Source organism: Anomaloglossus baeobatrachus (genome assembly GCF_048569485.1).
Source record: "Anomaloglossus baeobatrachus isolate aAnoBae1 chromosome 9 unlocalized genomic scaffold, aAnoBae1.hap1 SUPER_9_unloc_5, whole genome shotgun sequence".
Classification (NCBI taxonomy): Eukaryota; Metazoa; Chordata; class Amphibia; order Anura; family Aromobatidae; genus Anomaloglossus; species Anomaloglossus baeobatrachus.
Window position 1 is genome coordinate 241,362 of NW_027441823.1, and position 20,499 is coordinate 261,860.

General features: G+C 46.8%; 16 non-coding genes across 16 annotated transcripts; all 16 read right to left on the reverse strand.

Moving 5' to 3' along the window:
• Positions 1-147: 147 nt before the first annotated feature.
• LOC142259937 (U2 spliceosomal RNA) lies at positions 148-338 on the reverse strand. Its single transcript, XR_012728281.1, has one exon. It is a non-coding gene; the product is annotated as a U2 spliceosomal RNA (small nuclear RNA).
• Positions 339-1,455: 1,117 nt separating this feature from the next.
• On the reverse strand, positions 1,456-1,646 carry LOC142259938 (U2 spliceosomal RNA). Its single transcript, XR_012728282.1, has one exon. It is a non-coding gene; the product is annotated as a U2 spliceosomal RNA (small nuclear RNA).
• Positions 1,647-2,763: 1,117 nt separating this feature from the next.
• LOC142259939 (U2 spliceosomal RNA) lies at positions 2,764-2,954 on the reverse strand. The gene has a single exon (XR_012728283.1). It is a non-coding gene; the product is annotated as a U2 spliceosomal RNA (small nuclear RNA).
• Positions 2,955-4,071: 1,117 nt separating this feature from the next.
• On the reverse strand, positions 4,072-4,262 carry LOC142259940 (U2 spliceosomal RNA). The gene has a single exon (XR_012728284.1). It is a non-coding gene; the product is annotated as a U2 spliceosomal RNA (small nuclear RNA).
• Positions 4,263-5,379: 1,117 nt separating this feature from the next.
• LOC142259943 (U2 spliceosomal RNA) lies at positions 5,380-5,570 on the reverse strand. The gene has a single exon (XR_012728286.1). It is a non-coding gene; the product is annotated as a U2 spliceosomal RNA (small nuclear RNA).
• A 1,117-nt stretch (positions 5,571-6,687) lies between these two features.
• On the reverse strand, positions 6,688-6,878 carry LOC142259944 (U2 spliceosomal RNA). The gene has a single exon (XR_012728287.1). It is a non-coding gene; the product is annotated as a U2 spliceosomal RNA (small nuclear RNA).
• Positions 6,879-7,995: 1,117 nt separating this feature from the next.
• Positions 7,996-8,186, reverse strand: LOC142259945 (U2 spliceosomal RNA). Its single transcript, XR_012728288.1, has one exon. It is a non-coding gene; the product is annotated as a U2 spliceosomal RNA (small nuclear RNA).
• A 1,117-nt stretch (positions 8,187-9,303) lies between these two features.
• Positions 9,304-9,494, reverse strand: LOC142259946 (U2 spliceosomal RNA). The gene has a single exon (XR_012728289.1). It is a non-coding gene; the product is annotated as a U2 spliceosomal RNA (small nuclear RNA).
• Positions 9,495-10,611: 1,117 nt separating this feature from the next.
• LOC142259947 (U2 spliceosomal RNA) lies at positions 10,612-10,802 on the reverse strand. Its single transcript, XR_012728290.1, has one exon. It is a non-coding gene; the product is annotated as a U2 spliceosomal RNA (small nuclear RNA).
• Positions 10,803-11,919: 1,117 nt separating this feature from the next.
• On the reverse strand, positions 11,920-12,110 carry LOC142259948 (U2 spliceosomal RNA). Its single transcript, XR_012728291.1, has one exon. It is a non-coding gene; the product is annotated as a U2 spliceosomal RNA (small nuclear RNA).
• A 1,117-nt stretch (positions 12,111-13,227) lies between these two features.
• Positions 13,228-13,418, reverse strand: LOC142259949 (U2 spliceosomal RNA). Its single transcript, XR_012728292.1, has one exon. It is a non-coding gene; the product is annotated as a U2 spliceosomal RNA (small nuclear RNA).
• Positions 13,419-14,535: 1,117 nt separating this feature from the next.
• On the reverse strand, positions 14,536-14,726 carry LOC142259950 (U2 spliceosomal RNA). Its single transcript, XR_012728293.1, has one exon. It is a non-coding gene; the product is annotated as a U2 spliceosomal RNA (small nuclear RNA).
• A 1,117-nt stretch (positions 14,727-15,843) lies between these two features.
• LOC142259951 (U2 spliceosomal RNA) lies at positions 15,844-16,034 on the reverse strand. The gene has a single exon (XR_012728294.1). It is a non-coding gene; the product is annotated as a U2 spliceosomal RNA (small nuclear RNA).
• A 1,117-nt stretch (positions 16,035-17,151) lies between these two features.
• Positions 17,152-17,342, reverse strand: LOC142259953 (U2 spliceosomal RNA). Its single transcript, XR_012728295.1, has one exon. It is a non-coding gene; the product is annotated as a U2 spliceosomal RNA (small nuclear RNA).
• Positions 17,343-18,459: 1,117 nt separating this feature from the next.
• On the reverse strand, positions 18,460-18,650 carry LOC142259955 (U2 spliceosomal RNA). The gene has a single exon (XR_012728297.1). It is a non-coding gene; the product is annotated as a U2 spliceosomal RNA (small nuclear RNA).
• A 1,117-nt stretch (positions 18,651-19,767) lies between these two features.
• On the reverse strand, positions 19,768-19,958 carry LOC142259956 (U2 spliceosomal RNA). The gene has a single exon (XR_012728298.1). It is a non-coding gene; the product is annotated as a U2 spliceosomal RNA (small nuclear RNA).
• Between the last annotated feature and the right edge of the window lie 541 nt (positions 19,959-20,499).

Below are 20,499 nucleotides of genomic sequence, written 5' to 3' on the forward strand. Positions count from 1 at the left end.
GAGTTGGTGAAGTTGAGTGGTGATGAGTTTGCTATTTGGATGAATAAAGCAAGTAAAAAGTGTGTTAGATAAAAATTCATTTCAATTCGCTAATCGGGCTAATATGAATCAGGTGAATCGAGTTCTGCTTTTGGAAACTGGGTTAAGAAGGGGTGCACCGTTCCTGGAGGTACTGCAATACCAGGTCAATGCGTGGAGTGGACAGAGCAAGCTCTTTTTCCATCTCCCTGTTCTAAAAATCCATTTAATATATGGTCCCCAGATAGGGGACGTATCAGATATTAAACTGATAAGAACAGATACTACACTTGATCTTAGCCAAAAGGCCGAGAAGCGATAACCAGAATTGGTTTGGGCCTCGAGTGGCACCCTGGCCTATGCCGGACACATCTTAGGGAGAGAGAGCGAGAGGGAGACAAACCCACGCCTACACAAGACATTTTGTCACCCAAGCCAACCCTTGAAAAGGCTGCTTTGCAGAGCAAAAACAAGAAGAATGGTGCGTTTTGCAGCCGCCGCCCACTGCAATGAATCTGAAAAACTCCTCCTTTAGGGCGCAAGCAACTCCCCTCCCCCTTGCAGTCTTTCCAATTCACGATACAAAAAGACGGACAGGACAGGTTGCCTGACTTTCCGTCACTGCCACCCTTTGCCATCCTTACCCGTAGAAAGCCCTTTCATCATCCCCAAACCCTAATCTTTTCCCTTTCCTTCCCAGCCCCCAAACCCTGCCCTCTGTACCTTTCTCACCACCCGCTTCCCTTCTCCTGTCATCCCCCTACCACCCGGGAAAAAAAGAGATTGCCCCCTCCTTCCACTAGCCCACCCTCCCACCCAAAGAACAACTTCTTCTGCGCAGCTTGTTTTCTAGGCAGCAGCGCTATTGTGATGTCATCGGGGGGCATTGTGACAAGCCGCCAGTGTTCCGTCTCTTCATGTTGTGCACTGTTCAAACCGAAAATACATCAACAGGCAGGCTACAGAAAAGCTTACTAACAAAGGTTAGAGAGGGGCTTTCTCAGAGGGCTTTTTACAGTTTGTCTATTCCCAATTAGCCGGTTTAGTATACTTAATGAAAGTACTAATTCTTTCATAGGCCGCCCATTCTTAGTATTTGACGTTCAGGTAACAACAGGTAACTTTATTTGGAGTGGAAGCAGAGAGATAACACCAGATGCCAATTGTAGATCCTCTCACACCTGTGGTCACTGCAGCATCTGACTCCACTTTGTCCAAAAGGGATCTATTCCATTCAATTACACATGATCTAGATTAGACTGACAACAAGATACTGCACGGGACATAGCAGAGTTGGTGAAGTTGAGTGGTGATGAGTTTGCTATTTGGATGAATAAAGCAAGTAAAAAGTGTGTTAGATAAAAATTCATTTCAATTCGCTAATCGGGCTAATATGAATCAGGTGAATCGAGTTCTGCTTTTGGAAACTGGGTTAAGAAGGGGTGCACCGTTCCTGGAGGTACTGCAATACCAGGTCAATGCGTGGAGTGGACAGAGCAAGCTCTTTTTCCATCTCCCTGTTCTAAAAATCCATTTAATATATGGTCCCCAGATAGGGGACGTATCAGATATTAAACTGATAAGAACAGATACTACACTTGATCTTAGCCAAAAGGCCGAGAAGCGATAACCAGAATTGGTTTGGGCCTCGAGTGGCACCCTGGCCTATGCCGGACACATCTTAGGGAGAGAGAGCGAGAGGGAGACAAACCCACGCCTACACAAGACATTTTGTCACCCAAGCCAACCCTTGAAAAGGCTGCTTTGCAGAGCAAAAACAAGAAGAATGGTGCGTTTTGCAGCCGCCGCCCACTGCAATGAATCTGAAAAACTCCTCCTTTAGGGCGCAAGCAACTCCCCTCCCCCTTGCAGTCTTTCCAATTCACGATACAAAAAGACGGACAGGACAGGTTGCCTGACTTTCCGTCACTGCCACCCTTTGCCATCCTTACCCGTAGAAAGCCCTTTCATCATCCCCAAACCCTAATCTTTTCCCTTTCCTTCCCAGCCCCCAAACCCTGCCCTCTGTACCTTTCTCACCACCCGCTTCCCTTCTCCTGTCATCCCCCTACCACCCGGGAAAAAAAGAGATTGCCCCCTCCTTCCACTAGCCCACCCTCCCACCCAAAGAACAACTTCTTCTGCGCAGCTTGTTTTCTAGGCAGCAGCGCTATTGTGATGTCATCGGGGGGCATTGTGACAAGCCGCCAGTGTTCCGTCTCTTCATGTTGTGCACTGTTCAAACCGAAAATACATCAACAGGCAGGCTACAGAAAAGCTTACTAACAAAGGTTAGAGAGGGGCTTTCTCAGAGGGCTTTTTACAGTTTGTCTATTCCCAATTAGCCGGTTTAGTATACTTAATGAAAGTACTAATTCTTTCATAGGCCGCCCATTCTTAGTATTTGACGTTCAGGTAACAACAGGTAACTTTATTTGGAGTGGAAGTAGAGAGATAACACCAGATGCCAATTGTAGATCCTCTCACACCTGTGGTCACTGCAGCATCTGACTCCACTTTGTCCAAAAGGGATCTATTCCATTCAATTACACATGATCTAGATTAGACTGACAACAAGATACTGCACGGGACATAGCAGAGTTGGTGAAGTTGAGTGGTGATGAGTTTGCTATTTGGATGAATAAAGCAAGTAAAAAGTGTGTTAGATAAAAATTCATTTCAATTCGCTAATCGGGCTAATATGAATCAGGTGAATCGAGTTCTGCTTTTGGAAACTGGGTTAAGAAGGGGTGCACCGTTCCTGGAGGTACTGCAATACCAGGTCAATGCGTGGAGTGGACAGAGCAAGCTCTTTTTCCATCTCCCTGTTCTAAAAATCCATTTAATATATGGTCCCCAGATAGGGGACGTATCAGATATTAAACTGATAAGAACAGATACTACACTTGATCTTAGCCAAAAGGCCGAGAAGCGATAACCAGAATTGGTTTGGGCCTCGAGTGGCACCCTGGCCTATGCCGGACACATCTTAGGGAGAGAGAGCGAGAGGGAGACAAACCCACGCCTACACAAGACATTTTGTCACCCAAGCCAACCCTTGAAAAGGCTGCTTTGCAGAGCAAAAACAAGAAGAATGGTGCGTTTTGCAGCCGCCGCCCACTGCAATGAATCTGAAAAACTCCTCCTTTAGGGCGCAAGCAACTCCCCTCCCCCTTGCAGTCTTTCCAATTCACGATACAAAAAGACGGACAGGACAGGTTGCCTGACTTTCCGTCACTGCCACCCTTTGCCATCCTTACCCGTAGAAAGCCCTTTCATCATCCCCAAACCCTAATCTTTTCCCTTTCCTTCCCAGCCCCCAAACCCTGCCCTCTGTACCTTTCTCACCACCCGCTTCCCTTCTCCTGTCATCCCCCTACCACCCGGGAAAAAAAGAGATTGCCCCCTCCTTCCACTAGCCCACCCTCCCACCCAAAGAACAACTTCTTCTGCGCAGCTTGTTTTCTAGGCAGCAGCGCTATTGTGATGTCATCGGGGGGCATTGTGACAAGCCGCCAGTGTTCCGTCTCTTCATGTTGTGCACTGTTCAAACCGAAAATACATCAACAGGCAGGCTACAGAAAAGCTTACTAACAAAGGTTAGAGAGGGGCTTTCTCAGAGGGCTTTTTACAGTTTGTCTATTCCCAATTAGCCGGTTTAGTATACTTAATGAAAGTACTAATTCTTTCATAGGCCGCCCATTCTTAGTATTTGACGTTCAGGTAACAACAGGTAACTTTATTTGGAGTGGAAGCAGAGAGATAACACCAGATGCCAATTGTAGATCCTCTCACACCTGTGGTCACTGCAGCATCTGACTCCACTTTGTCCAAAAGGGATCTATTCCATTCAATTACACATGATCTAGATTAGACTGACAACAAGATACTGCACGGGACATAGCAGAGTTGGTGAAGTTGAGTGGTGATGAGTTTGCTATTTGGATGAATAAAGCAAGTAAAAAGTGTGTTAGATAAAAATTCATTTCAATTCGCTAATCGGGCTAATATGAATCAGGTGAATCGAGTTCTGCTTTTGGAAACTGGGTTAAGAAGGGGTGCACCGTTCCTGGAGGTACTGCAATACCAGGTCAATGCGTGGAGTGGACAGAGCAAGCTCTTTTTCCATCTCCCTGTTCTAAAAATCCATTTAATATATGGTCCCCAGATAGGGGACGTATCAGATATTAAACTGATAAGAACAGATACTACACTTGATCTTAGCCAAAAGGCCGAGAAGCGATAACCAGAATTGGTTTGGGCCTCGAGTGGAACCCTGGCCTATGCCGGACACATCTTAGGGAGAGAGAGCGAGAGGGAGACAAACCCACGCCTACACAAGACATTTTGTCACCCAAGCCAACCCTTGAAAAGGCTGCTTTGCAGAGCAAAAACAAGAAGAATGGTGCGTTTTGCAGCCGCCGCCCACTGCAATGAATCTGAAAAACTCCTCCTTTAGGGCGCAAGCAACTCCCCTCCCCCTTGCAGTCTTTCCAATTCACGATACAAAAAGACGGACAGGACAGGTTGCCTGACTTTCCGTCACTGCCACCCTTTGCCATCCTTACCCGTAGAAAGCCCTTTCATCATCCCCAAACCCTAATCTTTTCCCTTTCCTTCCCAGCCCCCAAACCCTGCCCTCTGTACCTTTCTCACCACCCGCTTCCCTTCTCCTGTCATCCCCCTACCACCCGGGAAAAAAAGAGATTGCCCCCTCCTTCCACTAGCCCACCCTCCCACCCAAAGAACAACTTCTTCTGCGCAGCTTGTTTTCTAGGCAGCAGCGCTATTGTGATGTCATCGGGGGGCATTGTGACAAGCCGCCAGTGTTCCGTCTCTTCATGTTGTGCACTGTTCAAACCGAAAATACATCAACAGGCAGGCTACAGAAAAGCTTACTAACAAAGGTTAGAGAGGGGCTTTCTCAGAGGGCTTTTTACAGTTTGTCTATTCCCAATTAGCCGGTTTAGTATACTTAATGAAAGTACTAATTCTTTCATAGGCCGCCCATTCTTAGTATTTGACGTTCAGGTAACAACAGGTAACTTTATTTGGAGTGGAAGCAGAGAGATAACACCAGATGCCAATTGTAGATCCTCTCACACCTGTGGTCACTGCAGCATCTGACTCCACTTTGTCCAAAAGGGATCTATTCCATTCAATTACACATGATCTAGATTAGACTGACAACAAGATACTGCACGGGACATAGCAGAGTTGGTGAAGTTGAGTGGTGATGAGTTTGCTATTTGGATGAATAAAGCAAGTAAAAAGTGTGTTAGATAAAAATTCATTTCAATTCGCTAATCGGGCTAATATGAATCAGGTGAATCGAGTTCTGCTTTTGGAAACTGGGTTAAGAAGGGGTGCACCGTTCCTGGAGGTACTGCAATACCAGGTCAATGCGTGGAGTGGACAGAGCAAGCTCTTTTTCCATCTCCCTGTTCTAAAAATCCATTTAATATATGGTCCCCAGATAGGGGACGTATCAGATATTAAACTGATAAGAACAGATACTACACTTGATCTTAGCCAAAAGGCCGAGAAGCGATAACCAGAATTGGTTTGGGCCTCGAGTGGCACCCTGGCCTATGCCGGACACATCTTAGGGAGAGAGAGCGAGAGGGAGACAAACCCACGCCTACACAAGACATTTTGTCACCCAAGCCAACCCTTGAAAAGGCTGCTTTGCAGAGCAAAAACAAGAAGAATGGTGCGTTTTGCAGCCGCCGCCCACTGCAATGAATCTGAATAACTCCTCCTTTAGGGCGCAAGCAACTCCCCTCCCCCTTGCAGTCTTTCCAATTCACGATACAAAAAGACGGACAGGACAGGTTGCCTGACTTTCCGTCACTGCCACCCTTTGCCATCCTTACCCGTAGAAAGCCCTTTCATCATCCCCAAACCCTAATCTTTTCCCTTTCCTTCCCAGCCCCCAAACCCTGCCCTCTGTACCTTTCTCACCACCCGCTTCCCTTCTCCTGTCATCCCCCTACCACCCGGGAAAAAAAGAGATTGCCCCCTCCTTCCACTAGCCCACCCTCCCACCCAAAGAACAACTTCTTCTGCGCAGCTTGTTTTCTAGGCAGCAGCGCTATTGTGATGTCATCGGGGGGCATTGTGACAAGCCGCCAGTGTTCCGTCTCTTCATGTTGTGCACTGTTCAAACCGAAAATACATCAACAGGCAGGCTACAGAAAAGCTTACTAACAAAGGTTAGAGAGGGGCTTTCTCAGAGGGCTTTTTACAGTTTGTCTATTCCCAATTAGCCGGTTTAGTATACTTAATGAAAGTACTAATTCTTTCATAGGCCGCCCATTCTTAGTATTTGACGTTCAGGTAACAACAGGTAACTTTATTTGGAGTGGAAGCAGAGAGATAACACCAGATGCCAATTGTAGATCCTCTCACACCTGTGGTCACTGCAGCATCTGACTCCACTTTGTCCAAAAGGGATCTATTCCATTCAATTACACATGATCTAGATTAGACTGACAACAAGATACTGCACGGGACATAGCAGAGTTGGTGAAGTTGAGTGGTGATGAGTTTGCTATTTGGATGAATAAAGCAAGTAAAAAGTGTGTTAGATAAAAATTCATTTCAATTCGCTAATCGGGCTAATATGAATCAGGTGAATCGAGTTCTGCTTTTGGAAACTGGGTTAAGAAGGGGTGCACCGTTCCTGGAGGTACTGCAATACCAGGTCAATGCGTGGAGTGGACAGAGCAAGCTCTTTTTCCATCTCCCTGTTCTAAAAATCCATTTAATATATGGTCCCCAGATAGGGGACGTATCAGATATTAAACTGATAAGAACAGATACTACACTTGATCTTAGCCAAAAGGCCGAGAAGCGATAACCAGAATTGGTTTGGGCCTCGAGTGGCACCCTGGCCTATGCCGGACACATCTTAGGGAGAGAGAGCGAGAGGGAGACAAACCCACGCCTACACAAGACATTTTGTCACCCAAGCCAACCCTTGAAAAGGCTGCTTTGCAGAGCAAAAACAAGAAGAATGGTGCGTTTTGCAGCCGCCGCCCACTGCAATGAATCTGAAAAACTCCTCCTTTAGGGCGCAAGCAACTCCCCTCCCCCTTGCAGTCTTTCCAATTCACGATACAAAAAGACGGACAGGACAGGTTGCCTGACTTTCCGTCACTGCCACCCTTTGCCATCCTTACCCGTAGAAAGCCCTTTCATCATCCCCAAACCCTAATCTTTTCCCTTTCCTTCCCAGCCCCCAAACCCTGCCCTCTGTACCTTTCTCACCACCCGCTTCCCTTCTCCTGTCATCCCCCTACCACCCGGGAAAAAAAGAGATTGCCCCCTCCTTCCACTAGCCCACCCTCCCACCCAAAGAACAACTTCTTCTGCGCAGCTTGTTTTCTAGGCAGCAGCGCTATTGTGATGTCATCGGGGGGCATTGTGACAAGCCGCCAGTGTTCCGTCTCTTCATGTTGTGCACTGTTCAAACCGAAAATACATCAACAGGCAGGCTACAGAAAAGCTTACTAACAAAGGTTAGAGAGGGGCTTTCTCAGAGGGCTTTTTACAGTTTGTCTATTCCCAATTAGCCGGTTTAGTATACTTAATGAAAGTACTAATTCTTTCATAGGCCGCCCATTCTTAGTATTTGACGTTCAGGTAACAACAGGTAACTTTATTTGGAGTGGAAGCAGAGAGATAACACCAGATGCCAATTGTAGATCCTCTCACACCTGTGGTCACTGCAGCATCTGACTCCACTTTGTCCAAAAGGGATCTATTCCATTCAATTACACATGATCTAGATTAGACTGACAACAAGATACTGCACGGGACATAGCAGAGTTGGTGAAGTTGAGTGGTGATGAGTTTGCTATTTGGATGAATAAAGCAAGTAAAAAGTGTGTTAGATAAAAATTCATTTCAATTCGCTAATCGGGCTAATATGAATCAGGTGAATCGAGTTCTGCTTTTGGAAACTGGGTTAAGAAGGGGTGCACCGTTCCTGGAGGTACTGCAATACCAGGTCAATGCGTGGAGTGGACAGAGCAAGCTCTTTTTCCATCTCCCTGTTCTAAAAATCCATTTAATATATGGTCCCCAGATAGGGGACGTATCAGATATTAAACTGATAAGAACAGATACTACACTTGATCTTAGCCAAAAGGCCGAGAAGCGATAACCAGAATTGGTTTGGGCCTCGAGTGGCACCCTGGCCTATGCCGGACACATCTTAGGGAGAGAGAGCGAGAGGGAGACAAACCCACGCCTACACAAGACATTTTGTCACCCAAGCCAACCCTTGAAAAGGCTGCTTTGCAGAGCAAAAACAAGAAGAATGGTGCGTTTTGCAGCCGCCGCCCACTGCAATGAATCTGAATAACTCCTCCTTTAGGGCGCAAGCAACTCCCCTCCCCCTTGCAGTCTTTCCAATTCACGATACAAAAAGACGGACAGGACAGGTTGCCTGACTTTCCGTCACTGCCACCCTTTGCCATCCTTACCCGTAGAAAGCCCTTTCATCATCCCCAAACCCTAATCTTTTCCCTTTCCTTCCCAGCCCCCAAACCCTGCCCTCTGTACCTTTCTCACCACCCGCTTCCCTTCTCCTGTCATCCCCCTACCACCCGGGAAAAAAAGAGATTGCCCCCTCCTTCCACTAGCCCACCCTCCCACCCAAAGAACAACTTCTTCTGCGCAGCTTGTTTTCTAGGCAGCAGCGCTATTGTGATGTCATCGGGGGGCATTGTGACAAGCCGCCAGTGTTCCGTCTCTTCATGTTGTGCACTGTTCAAACCGAAAATACATCAACAGGCAGGCTACAGAAAAGCTTACTAACAAAGGTTAGAGAGGGGCTTTCTCAGAGGGCTTTTTACAGTTTGTCTATTCCCAATTAGCCGGTTTAGTATACTTAATGAAAGTACTAATTCTTTCATAGGCCGCCCATTCTTAGTATTTGACGTTCAGGTAACAACAGGTAACTTTATTTGGAGTGGAAGCAGAGAGATAACACCAGATGCCAATTGTAGATCCTCTCACACCTGTGGTCACTGCAGCATCTGACTCCACTTTGTCCAAAAGGGATCTATTCCATTCAATTACACATGATCTAGATTAGACTGACAACAAGATACTGCACGGGACATAGCAGAGTTGGTGAAGTTGAGTGGTGATGAGTTTGCTATTTGGATGAATAAAGCAAGTAAAAAGTGTGTTAGATAAAAATTCATTTCAATTCGCTAATCGGGCTAATATGAATCAGGTGAATCGAGTTCTGCTTTTGGAAACTGGGTTAAGAAGGGGTGCACCGTTCCTGGAGGTACTGCAATACCAGGTCAATGCGTGGAGTGGACAGAGCAAGCTCTTTTTCCATCTCCCTGTTCTAAAAATCCATTTAATATATGGTCCCCAGATAGGGGACGTATCAGATATTAAACTGATAAGAACAGATACTACACTTGATCTTAGCCAAAAGGCCGAGAAGCGATAACCAGAATTGGTTTGGGCCTCGAGTGGCACCCTGGCCTATGCCGGACACATCTTAGGGAGAGAGAGCGAGAGGGAGACAAACCCACGCCTACACAAGACATTTTGTCACCCAAGCCAACCCTTGAAAAGGCTGCTTTGCAGAGCAAAAACAAGAAGAATGGTGCGTTTTGCAGCCGCCGCCCACTGCAATGAATCTGAAAAACTCCTCCTTTAGGGCGCAAGCAACTCCCCTCCCCCTTGCAGTCTTTCCAATTCACGATACAAAAAGACGGACAGGACAGGTTGCCTGACTTTCCGTCACTGCCACCCTTTGCCATCCTTACCCGTAGAAAGCCCTTTCATCATCCCCAAACCCTAATCTTTTCCCTTTCCTTCCCAGCCCCCAAACCCTGCCCTCTGTACCTTTCTCACCACCCGCTTCCCTTCTCCTGTCATCCCCCTACCACCCGGGAAAAAAAGAGATTGCCCCCTCCTTCCACTAGCCCACCCTCCCACCCAAAGAACAACTTCTTCTGCGCAGCTTGTTTTCTAGGCAGCAGCGCTATTGTGATGTCATCGGGGGGCATTGTGACAAGCCGCCAGTGTTCCGTCTCTTCATGTTGTGCACTGTTCAAACCGAAAATACATCAACAGGCAGGCTACAGAAAAGCTTACTAACAAAGGTTAGAGAGGGGCTTTCTCAGAGGGCTTTTTACAGTTTGTCTATTCCCAATTAGCCGGTTTAGTATACTTAATGAAAGTACTAATTCTTTCATAGGCCGCCCATTCTTAGTATTTGACGTTCAGGTAACAACAGGTAACTTTATTTGGAGTGGAAGCAGAGAGATAACACCAGATGCCAATTGTAGATCCTCTCACACCTGTGGTCACTGCAGCATCTGACTCCACTTTGTCCAAAAGGGATCTATTCCATTCAATTACACATGATCTAGATTAGACTGACAACAAGATACTGCACGGGACATAGCAGAGTTGGTGAAGTTGAGTGGTGATGAGTTTGCTATTTGGATGAATAAAGCAAGTAAAAAGTGTGTTAGATAAAAATTCATTTCAATTCGCTAATCGGGCTAATATGAATCAGGTGAATCGAGTTCTGCTTTTGGAAACTGGGTTAAGAAGGGGTGCACCGTTCCTGGAGGTACTGCAATACCAGGTCAATGCGTGGAGTGGACAGAGCAAGCTCTTTTTCCATCTCCCTGTTCTAAAAATCCATTTAATATATGGTCCCCAGATAGGGGACGTATCAGATATTAAACTGATAAGAACAGATACTACACTTGATCTTAGCCAAAAGGCCGAGAAGCGATAACCAGAATTGGTTTGGGCCTCGAGTGGCACCCTGGCCTATGCCGGACACATCTTAGGGAGAGAGAGCGAGAGGGAGACAAACCCACGCCTACACAAGACATTTTGTCACCCAAGCCAACCCTTGAAAAGGCTGCTTTGCAGAGCAAAAACAAGAAGAATGGTGCGTTTTGCAGCCGCCGCCCACTGCAATGAATCTGAATAACTCCTCCTTTAGGGCGCAAGCAACTCCCCTCCCCCTTGCAGTCTTTCCAATTCACGATACAAAAAGACGGACAGGACAGGTTGCCTGACTTTCCGTCACTGCCACCCTTTGCCATCCTTACCCGTAGAAAGCCCTTTCATCATCCCCAAACCCTAATCTTTTCCCTTTCCTTCCCAGCCCCCAAACCCTGCCCTCTGTACCTTTCTCACCACCCGCTTCCCTTCTCCTGTCATCCCCCTACCACCCGGGAAAAAAAGAGATTGCCCCCTCCTTCCACTAGCCCACCCTCCCACCCAAAGAACAACTTCTTCTGCGCAGCTTGTTTTCTAGGCAGCAGCGCTATTGTGATGTCATCGGGGGGCATTGTGACAAGCCGCCAGTGTTCCGTCTCTTCATGTTGTGCACTGTTCAAACCGAAAATACATCAACAGGCAGGCTACAGAAAAGCTTACTAACAAAGGTTAGAGAGGGGCTTTCTCAGAGGGCTTTTTACAGTTTGTCTATTCCCAATTAGCCGGTTTAGTATACTTAATGAAAGTACTAATTCTTTCATAGGCCGCCCATTCTTAGTATTTGACGTTCAGGTAACAACAGGTAACTTTATTTGGAGTGGAAGCAGAGAGATAACACCAGATGCCAATTGTAGATCCTCTCACACCTGTGGTCACTGCAGCATCTGACTCCACTTTGTCCAAAAGGGATCTATTCCATTCAATTACACATGATCTAGATTAGACTGACAACAAGATACTGCACGGGACATAGCAGAGTTGGTGAAGTTGAGTGGTGATGAGTTTGCTATTTGGATGAATAAAGCAAGTAAAAAGTGTGTTAGATAAAAATTCATTTCAATTCGCTAATCGGGCTAATATGAATCAGGTGAATCGAGTTCTGCTTTTGGAAACTGGGTTAAGAAGGGGTGCACCGTTCCTGGAGGTACTGCAATACCAGGTCAATGCGTGGAGTGGACAGAGCAAGCTCTTTTTCCATCTCCCTGTTCTAAAAATCCATTTAATATATGGTCCCCAGATAGGGGACGTATCAGATATTAAACTGATAAGAACAGATACTACACTTGATCTTAGCCAAAAGGCCGAGAAGCGATAACCAGAATTGGTTTGGGCCTCGAGTGGCACCCTGGCCTATGCCGGACACATCTTAGGGAGAGAGAGCGAGAGGGAGACAAACCCACGCCTACACAAGACATTTTGTCACCCAAGCCAACCCTTGAAAAGGCTGCTTTGCAGAGCAAAAACAAGAAGAATGGTGCGTTTTGCAGCCGCCGCCCACTGCAATGAATCTGAATAACTCCTCCTTTAGGGCGCAAGCAACTCCCCTCCCCCTTGCAGTCTTTCCAATTCACGATACAAAAAGACGGACAGGACAGGTTGCCTGACTTTCCGTCACTGCCACCCTTTGCCATCCTTACCCGTAGAAAGCCCTTTCATCATCCCCAAACCCTAATCTTTTCCCTTTCCTTCCCAGCCCCCAAACCCTGCCCTCTGTACCTTTCTCACCACCCGCTTCCCTTCTCCTGTCATCCCCCTACCACCCGGGAAAAAAAGAGATTGCCCCCTCCTTCCACTAGCCCACCCTCCCACCCAAAGAACAACTTCTTCTGCGCAGCTTGTTTTCTAGGCAGCAGCGCTATTGTGATGTCATCGGGGGGCATTGTGACAAGCCGCCAGTGTTCCGTCTCTTCATGTTGTGCACTGTTCAAACCGAAAATACATCAACAGGCAGGCTACAGAAAAGCTTACTAACAAAGGTTAGAGAGGGGCTTTCTCAGAGGGCTTTTTACAGTTTGTCTATTCCCAATTAGCCGGTTTAGTATACTTAATGAAAGTACTAATTCTTTCATAGGCCGCCCATTCTTAGTATTTGACGTTCAGGTAACAACAGGTAACTTTATTTGGAGTGGAAGCAGAGAGATAACACCAGATGCCAATTGTAGATCCTCTCACACCTGTGGTCACTGCAGCATCTGACTCCACTTTGTCCAAAAGGGATCTATTCCATTCAATTACACATGATCTAGATTAGACTGACAACAAGATACTGCACGGGACATAGCAGAGTTGGTGAAGTTGAGTGGTGATGAGTTTGCTATTTGGATGAATAAAGCAAGTAAAAAGTGTGTTAGATAAAAATTCATTTCAATTCGCTAATCGGGCTAATATGAATCAGGTGAATCGAGTTCTGCTTTTGGAAACTGGGTTAAGAAGGGGTGCACCGTTCCTGGAGGTACTGCAATACCAGGTCAATGCGTGGAGTGGACAGAGCAAGCTCTTTTTCCATCTCCCTGTTCTAAAAATCCATTTAATATATGGTCCCCAGATAGGGGACGTATCAGATATTAAACTGATAAGAACAGATACTACACTTGATCTTAGCCAAAAGGCCGAGAAGCGATAACCAGAATTGGTTTGGGCCTCGAGTGGCACCCTGGCCTATGCCGGACACATCTTAGGGAGAGAGAGCGAGAGGGAGACAAACCCACGCCTACACAAGACATTTTGTCACCCAAGCCAACCCTTGAAAAGGCTGCTTTGCAGAGCAAAAACAAGAAGAATGGTGCGTTTTGCAGCCGCCGCCCACTGCAATGAATCTGAATAACTCCTCCTTTAGGGCGCAAGCAACTCCCCTCCCCCTTGCAGTCTTTCCAATTCACGATACAAAAAGACGGACAGGACAGGTTGCCTGACTTTCCGTCACTGCCACCCTTTGCCATCCTTACCCGTAGAAAGCCCTTTCATCATCCCCAAACCCTAATCTTTTCCCTTTCCTTCCCAGCCCCCAAACCCTGCCCTCTGTACCTTTCTCACCACCCGCTTCCCTTCTCCTGTCATCCCCCTACCACCCGGGAAAAAAAGAGATTGCCCCCTCCTTCCACTAGCCCACCCTCCCACCCAAAGAACAACTTCTTCTGCGCAGCTTGTTTTCTAGGCAGCAGCGCTATTGTGATGTCATCGGGGGGCATTGTGACAAGCCGCCAGTGTTCCGTCTCTTCATGTTGTGCACTGTTCAAACCGAAAATACATCAACAGGCAGGCTACAGAAAAGCTTACTAACAAAGGTTAGAGAGGGGCTTTCTCAGAGGGCTTTTTACAGTTTGTCTATTCCCAATTAGCCGGTTTAGTATACTTAATGAAAGTACTAATTCTTTCATAGGCCGCCCATTCTTAGTATTTGACGTTCAGGTAACAACAGGTAACTTTATTTGGAGTGGAAGCAGAGAGATAACACCAGATGCCAATTGTAGATCCTCTCACACCTGTGGTCACTGCAGCATCTGACTCCACTTTGTCCAAAAGGGATCTATTCCATTCAATTACACATGATCTAGATTAGACTGACAACAAGATACTGCACGGGACATAGCAGAGTTGGTGAAGTTGAGTGGTGATGAGTTTGCTATTTGGATGAATAAAGCAAGTAAAAAGTGTGTTAGATAAAAATTCATTTCAATTCGCTAATCGGGCTAATATGAATCAGGTGAATCGAGTTCTGCTTTTGGAAACTGGGTTAAGAAGGGGTGCACCGTTCCTGGAGGTACTGCAATACCAGGTCAATGCGTGGAGTGGACAGAGCAAGCTCTTTTTCCATCTCCCTGTTCTAAAAATCCATTTAATATATGGTCCCCAGATAGGGGACGTATCAGATATTAAACTGATAAGAACAGATACTACACTTGATCTTAGCCAAAAGGCCGAGAAGCGATAACCAGAATTGGTTTGGGCCTCGAGTGGCACCCTGGCCTATGCCGGACACATCTTAGGGAGAGAGAGCGAGAGGGAGACAAACCCACGCCTACACAAGACATTTTGTCACCCAAGCCAACCCTTGAAAAGGCTGCTTTGCAGAGCAAAAACAAGAAGAATGGTGCGTTTTGCAGCCGCCGCCCACTGCAATGAATCTGAATAACTCCTCCTTTAGGGCGCAAGCAACTCCCCTCCCCCTTGCAGTCTTTCCAATTCACGATACAAAAAGACGGACAGGACAGGTTGCCTGACTTTCCGTCACTGCCACCCTTTGCCATCCTTACCCGTAGAAAGCCCTTTCATCATCCCCAAACCCTAATCTTTTCCCTTTCCTTCCCAGCCCCCAAACCCTGCCCTCTGTACCTTTCTCACCACCCGCTTCCCTTCTCCTGTCATCCCCCTACCACCCGGGAAAAAAAGAGATTGCCCCCTCCTTCCACTAGCCCACCCTCCCACCCAAAGAACAACTTCTTCTGCGCAGCTTGTTTTCTAGGCAGCAGCGCTATTGTGATGTCATCGGGGGGCATTGTGACAAGCCGCCAGTGTTCCGTCTCTTCATGTTGTGCACTGTTCAAACCGAAAATACATCAACAGGCAGGCTACAGAAAAGCTTACTAACAAAGGTTAGAGAGGGGCTTTCTCAGAGGGCTTTTTACAGTTTGTCTATTCCCAATTAGCCGGTTTAGTATACTTAATGAAAGTACTAATTCTTTCATAGGCCGCCCATTCTTAGTATTTGACGTTCAGGTAACAACAGGTAACTTTATTTGGAGTGGAAGCAGAGAGATAACACCAGATGCCAATTGTAGATCCTCTCACACCTGTGGTCACTGCAGCATCTGACTCCACTTTGTCCAAAAGGGATCTATTCCATTCAATTACACATGATCTAGATTAGACTGACAACAAGATACTGCACGGGACATAGCAGAGTTGGTGAAGTTGAGTGGTGATGAGTTTGCTATTTGGATGAATAAAGCAAGTAAAAAGTGTGTTAGATAAAAATTCATTTCAATTCGCTAATCGGGCTAATATGAATCAGGTGAATCGAGTTCTGCTTTTGGAAACTGGGTTAAGAAGGGGTGCACCGTTCCTGGAGGTACTGCAATACCAGGTCAATGCGTGGAGTGGACAGAGCAAGCTCTTTTTCCATCTCCCTGTTCTAAAAATCCATTTAATATATGGTCCCCAGATAGGGGACGTATCAGATATTAAACTGATAAGAACAGATACTACACTTGATCTTAGCCAAAAGGCCGAGAAGCGATAACCAGAATTGGTTTGGGCCTCGAGTGGCACCCTGGCCTATGCCGGACACATCTTAGGGAGAGAGAGCGAGAGGGAGACAAACCCACGCCTACACAAGACATTTTGTCACCCAAGCCAACCCTTGAAAAGGCTGCTTTGCAGAGCAAAAACAAGAAGAATGGTGCGTTTTGCAGCCGCCGCCCACTGCAATGAATCTGAATAACTCCTCCTTTAGGGCGCAAGCAACTCCCCTCCCCCTTGCAGTCTTTCCAATTCACGATACAAAAAGACGGACAGGACAGGTTGCCTGACTTTCCGTCACTGCCACCCTTTGCCATCCTTACCCGTAGAAAGCCCTTTCATCATCCCCAAACCCTAATCTTTTCCCTTTCCTTCCCAGCCCCCAAACCCTGCCCTCTGTACCTTTCTCACCACCCGCTTCCCTTCTCCTGTCATCCCCCTACCACCCGGGAAAAAAAGAGATTGCCCCCTCCTTCCACTAGCCCACCCTCCCACCCAAAGAACAACTTCTTCTGCGCAGCTTGTTTTCTAGGCAGCAGCGCTATTGTGATGTCATCGGGGGGCATTGTGACAAGCCGCCAGTGTTCCGTCTCTTCATGTTGTGCACTGTTCAAGCCGAAAATACATCAACAGGCAGGCTACAGAAAAGCTTACTAACAAAGGTTAGAGAGGGGCTTTCTCAGAGGGCTTTTTACAGTTTGTCTATTCCCAATTAGCCGGTTTAGTATACTTAATGAAAGTACTAATTCTTTCATAGGCCGCCCATTCTTAGTATTTGACGTTCAGGTAACAACAGGTAACTTTATTTGGAGTGGAAGCAGAGAGATAACACCAGATGCCAATTGTAGATCCTCTCACACCTGTGGTCACTGCAGCATCTGACTCCACTTTGTCCAAAAGGGATCTATTCCATTCAATTACACATGATCTAGATTAGACTGACAACAAGATACTGCACGGGACATAGCAGAGTTGGTGAAGTTGAGTGGTGATGAGTTTGCTATTTGGATGAATAAAGCAAGTAAAAAGTGTGTTAGATAAAAATTCATTTCAATTCGCTAATCGGGCTAATATGAATCAGGTGAATCGAGTTCTGCTTTTGGAAACTGGGTTAAGAAGGGGTGCACCGTTCCTGGAGGTACTGCAATACCAGGTCAATGCGTGGAGTGGACAGAGCAAGCTCTTTTTCCATCTCCCTGTTCTAAAAATCCATTTAATATATGGTCCCCAGATAGGGGACGTATCAGATATTAAACTGATAAGAACAGATACTACACTTGATCTTAGCCAAAAGGCCGAGAAGCGATAACCAGAATTGGTTTGGGCCTCGAGTGGCACCCTGGCCTATGCCGGACACATCTTAGGGAGAGAGAGCGAGAGGGAGACAAACCCACGCCTACACAAGACATTTTGTCACCCAAGCCAACCCTTGAAAAGGCTGCTTTGCAGAGCAAAAACAAGAAGAATGGTGCGTTTTGCAGCCGCCGCCCACTGCAATGAATCTGAATAACTCCTCCTTTAGGGCGCAAGCAACTCCCCTCCCCCTTGCAGTCTTTCCAATTCACGATACAAAAAGACGGACAGGACAGGTTGCCTGACTTTCCGTCACTGCCACCCTTTGCCATCCTTACCCGTAGAAAGCCCTTTCATCATCCCCAAACCCTAATCTTTTCCCTTTCCTTCCCAGCCCCCAAACCCTGCCCTCTGTACCTTTCTCACCACCCGCTTCCCTTCTCCTGTCATCCCCCTACCACCTGGGAAAAAAAGAGATTGCCCCCTCCTTCCACTAGCCCACCCTCCCACCCAAAGAACAACTTCTTCTGCGCAGCTTGTTTTCTAGGCAGCAGCGCTATTGTGATGTCATCGGGGGGCATTGTGACAAGCCGCCAGTGTTCCGTCTCTTCATGTTGTGCACTGTTCAAACCGAAAATACATCAACAGGCAGGCTACAGAAAAGCTTACTAACAAAGGTTAGAGAGGGGCTTTCTCAGAGGGCTTTTTACAGTTTGTCTATTCCCAATTAGCCGGTTTAGTATACTTAATGAAAGTACTAATTCTTTCATAGGCCGCCCATTCTTAGTATTTGACGTTCAGGTAACAACAGGTAACTTTATTTGGAGTGGAAGCAGAGAGATAACACCAGATGCCAATTGTAGATCCTCTCACACCTGTGGTCACTGCAGCATCTGACTCCACTTTGTCCAAAAGGGATCTATTCCATTCAATTACACATGATCTAGATTAGACTGACAACAAGATACTGCACGGGACATAGCAGAGTTGGTGAAGTTGAGTGGTGATGAGTTTGCTATTTGGATGAATAAAGCAAGTAAAAAGTGTGTTAGATAAAAATTCATTTCAATTCGCTAATCGGGCTAATATGAATCAGGTGAATCGAGTTCTGCTTTTGGAAACTGGGTTAAGAAGGGGTGCACCGTTCCTGGAGGTACTGCAATACCAGGTCAATGCGTGGAGTGGACAGAGCAAGCTCTTTTTCCATCTCCCTGTTCTAAAAATCCATTTAATATATGGTCCCCAGATAGGGGACGTATCAGATATTAAACTGATAAGAACAGATACTACACTTGATCTTAGCCAAAAGGCCGAGAAGCGATAACCAGAATTGGTTTGGGCCTCGAGTGGCACCCTGGCCTATGCCGGACACATCTTAGGGAGAGAGAGCGAGAGGGAGACAAACCCACGCCTACACAAGACATTTTGTCACCCAAGCCAACCCTTGAAAAGGCTGCTTTGCAGAGCAAAAACAAGAAGAATGGTGCGTTTTGCAGCCGCCGCCCACTGCAATGAATCTGAATAACTCCTCCTTTAGGGCGCAAGCAACTCCCCTCCCCCTTGCAGTCTTTCCAATTCACGATACAAAAAGACGGACAGGACAGGTTGCCTGACTTTCCGTCACTGCCACCCTTTGCCATCCTTACCCGTAGAAAGCCCTTTCATCATCCCCAAACCCTAATCTTTTCCCTTTCCTTCCCAGCCCCCAAACCCTGCCCTCTGTACCTTTCTCACCACCCGCTTCCCTTCTCCTGTCATCCCCCTACCACCTGGGAAAAAAAGAGATTGCCCCCTCCTTCCACTAGCCCACCCTCCCACCCAAAGAACAACTTCTTCTGCGCAGCTTGTTTTCTAGGCAGCAGCGCTATTGTGATGTCATCGGGGGGCATTGTGACAAGCCGCCAGTGTTCCGTCTCTTCATGTTGTGCACTGTTCAAACCGAAAATACATCAACAGGCAGGCTACAGAAAAGCTTACTAACAAAGGTTAGAGAGGGGCTTTCTCAGAGGGCTTTTTACAGTTTGTCTATTCCCAATTAGCCGGTTTAGTATACTTAATGAAAGTACTAATTCTTTCATAGGCCGCCCATTCTTAGTATTTGACGTTCAGGTAACAACAGGTAACTTTATTTGGAGTGGAAGCAGAGAGATAACACCAGATGCCAATTGTAGATCCTCTCACACCTGTGGTCACTGCAGCATCTGACTCCACTTTGTCCAAAAGGGATCTATTCCATTCAATTACACATGATCTAGATTAGACTGACAACAAGATACTGCACGGGACATAGCAGAGTTGGTGAAGTTGAGTGGTGATGAGTTTGCTATTTGGATGAATAAAGCAAGTAAAAAGTGTGTTAGATAAAAATTCATTTCAATTCGCTAATCGGGCTAATATGAATCAGGTGAATCGAGTTCTGCTTTTGGAAACTGGGTTAAGAAGGGGTGCACCGTTCCTGGAGGTACTGCAATACCAGGTCAATGCGTGGAGTGGACAGAGCAAGCTCTTTTTCCATCTCCCTGTTCTAAAAATCCATTTAATATATGGTCCCCAGATAGGGGACGTATCAGATATTAAACTGATAAGAACAGATACTACACTTGATCTTAGCCAAAAGGCCGAGAAGCGATAACCAGAATTGGTTTGGGCCTCGAGTGGCACCCTGGCCTATGCCGGACACATCTTAGGGAGAGAGAGCGAGAGGGAGACAAACCCACGCCTACACAAGACATTTTGTCACCCAAGCCAACCCTTGAAAAGGCTGCTTTGCAGAGCAAAAACAAGAAGAATGGTGCGTTTTGCAGCCGCCGCCCACTGCAATGAATCTGAATAACTCCTCCTTTAGGGCGCAAGCAACTCCCCTCCCCCTTGCAGTCTTTCCAATTCACGATACAAAAAGACGGACAGGACAGGTTGCCTGACTTTCCGTCACTGCCACCCTTTGCCATCCTTACCCGTAGAAAGCCCTTTCATCATCCCCAAACCCTAATCTTTTCCCTTTCCTTCCCAGCCCCCAAACCCTGCCCTCTGTACCTTTCTCACCACCCGCTTCCCTTCTCCTGTCATCCCCCTACCACCCGGGAAAAAAAGAGATTGCCCCCTCCTTCCACTAGCCCACCCTCCCACCCAAAGAACAACTTCTTCTGCGCAGCTTGTTTTCTAGGCAGCAGC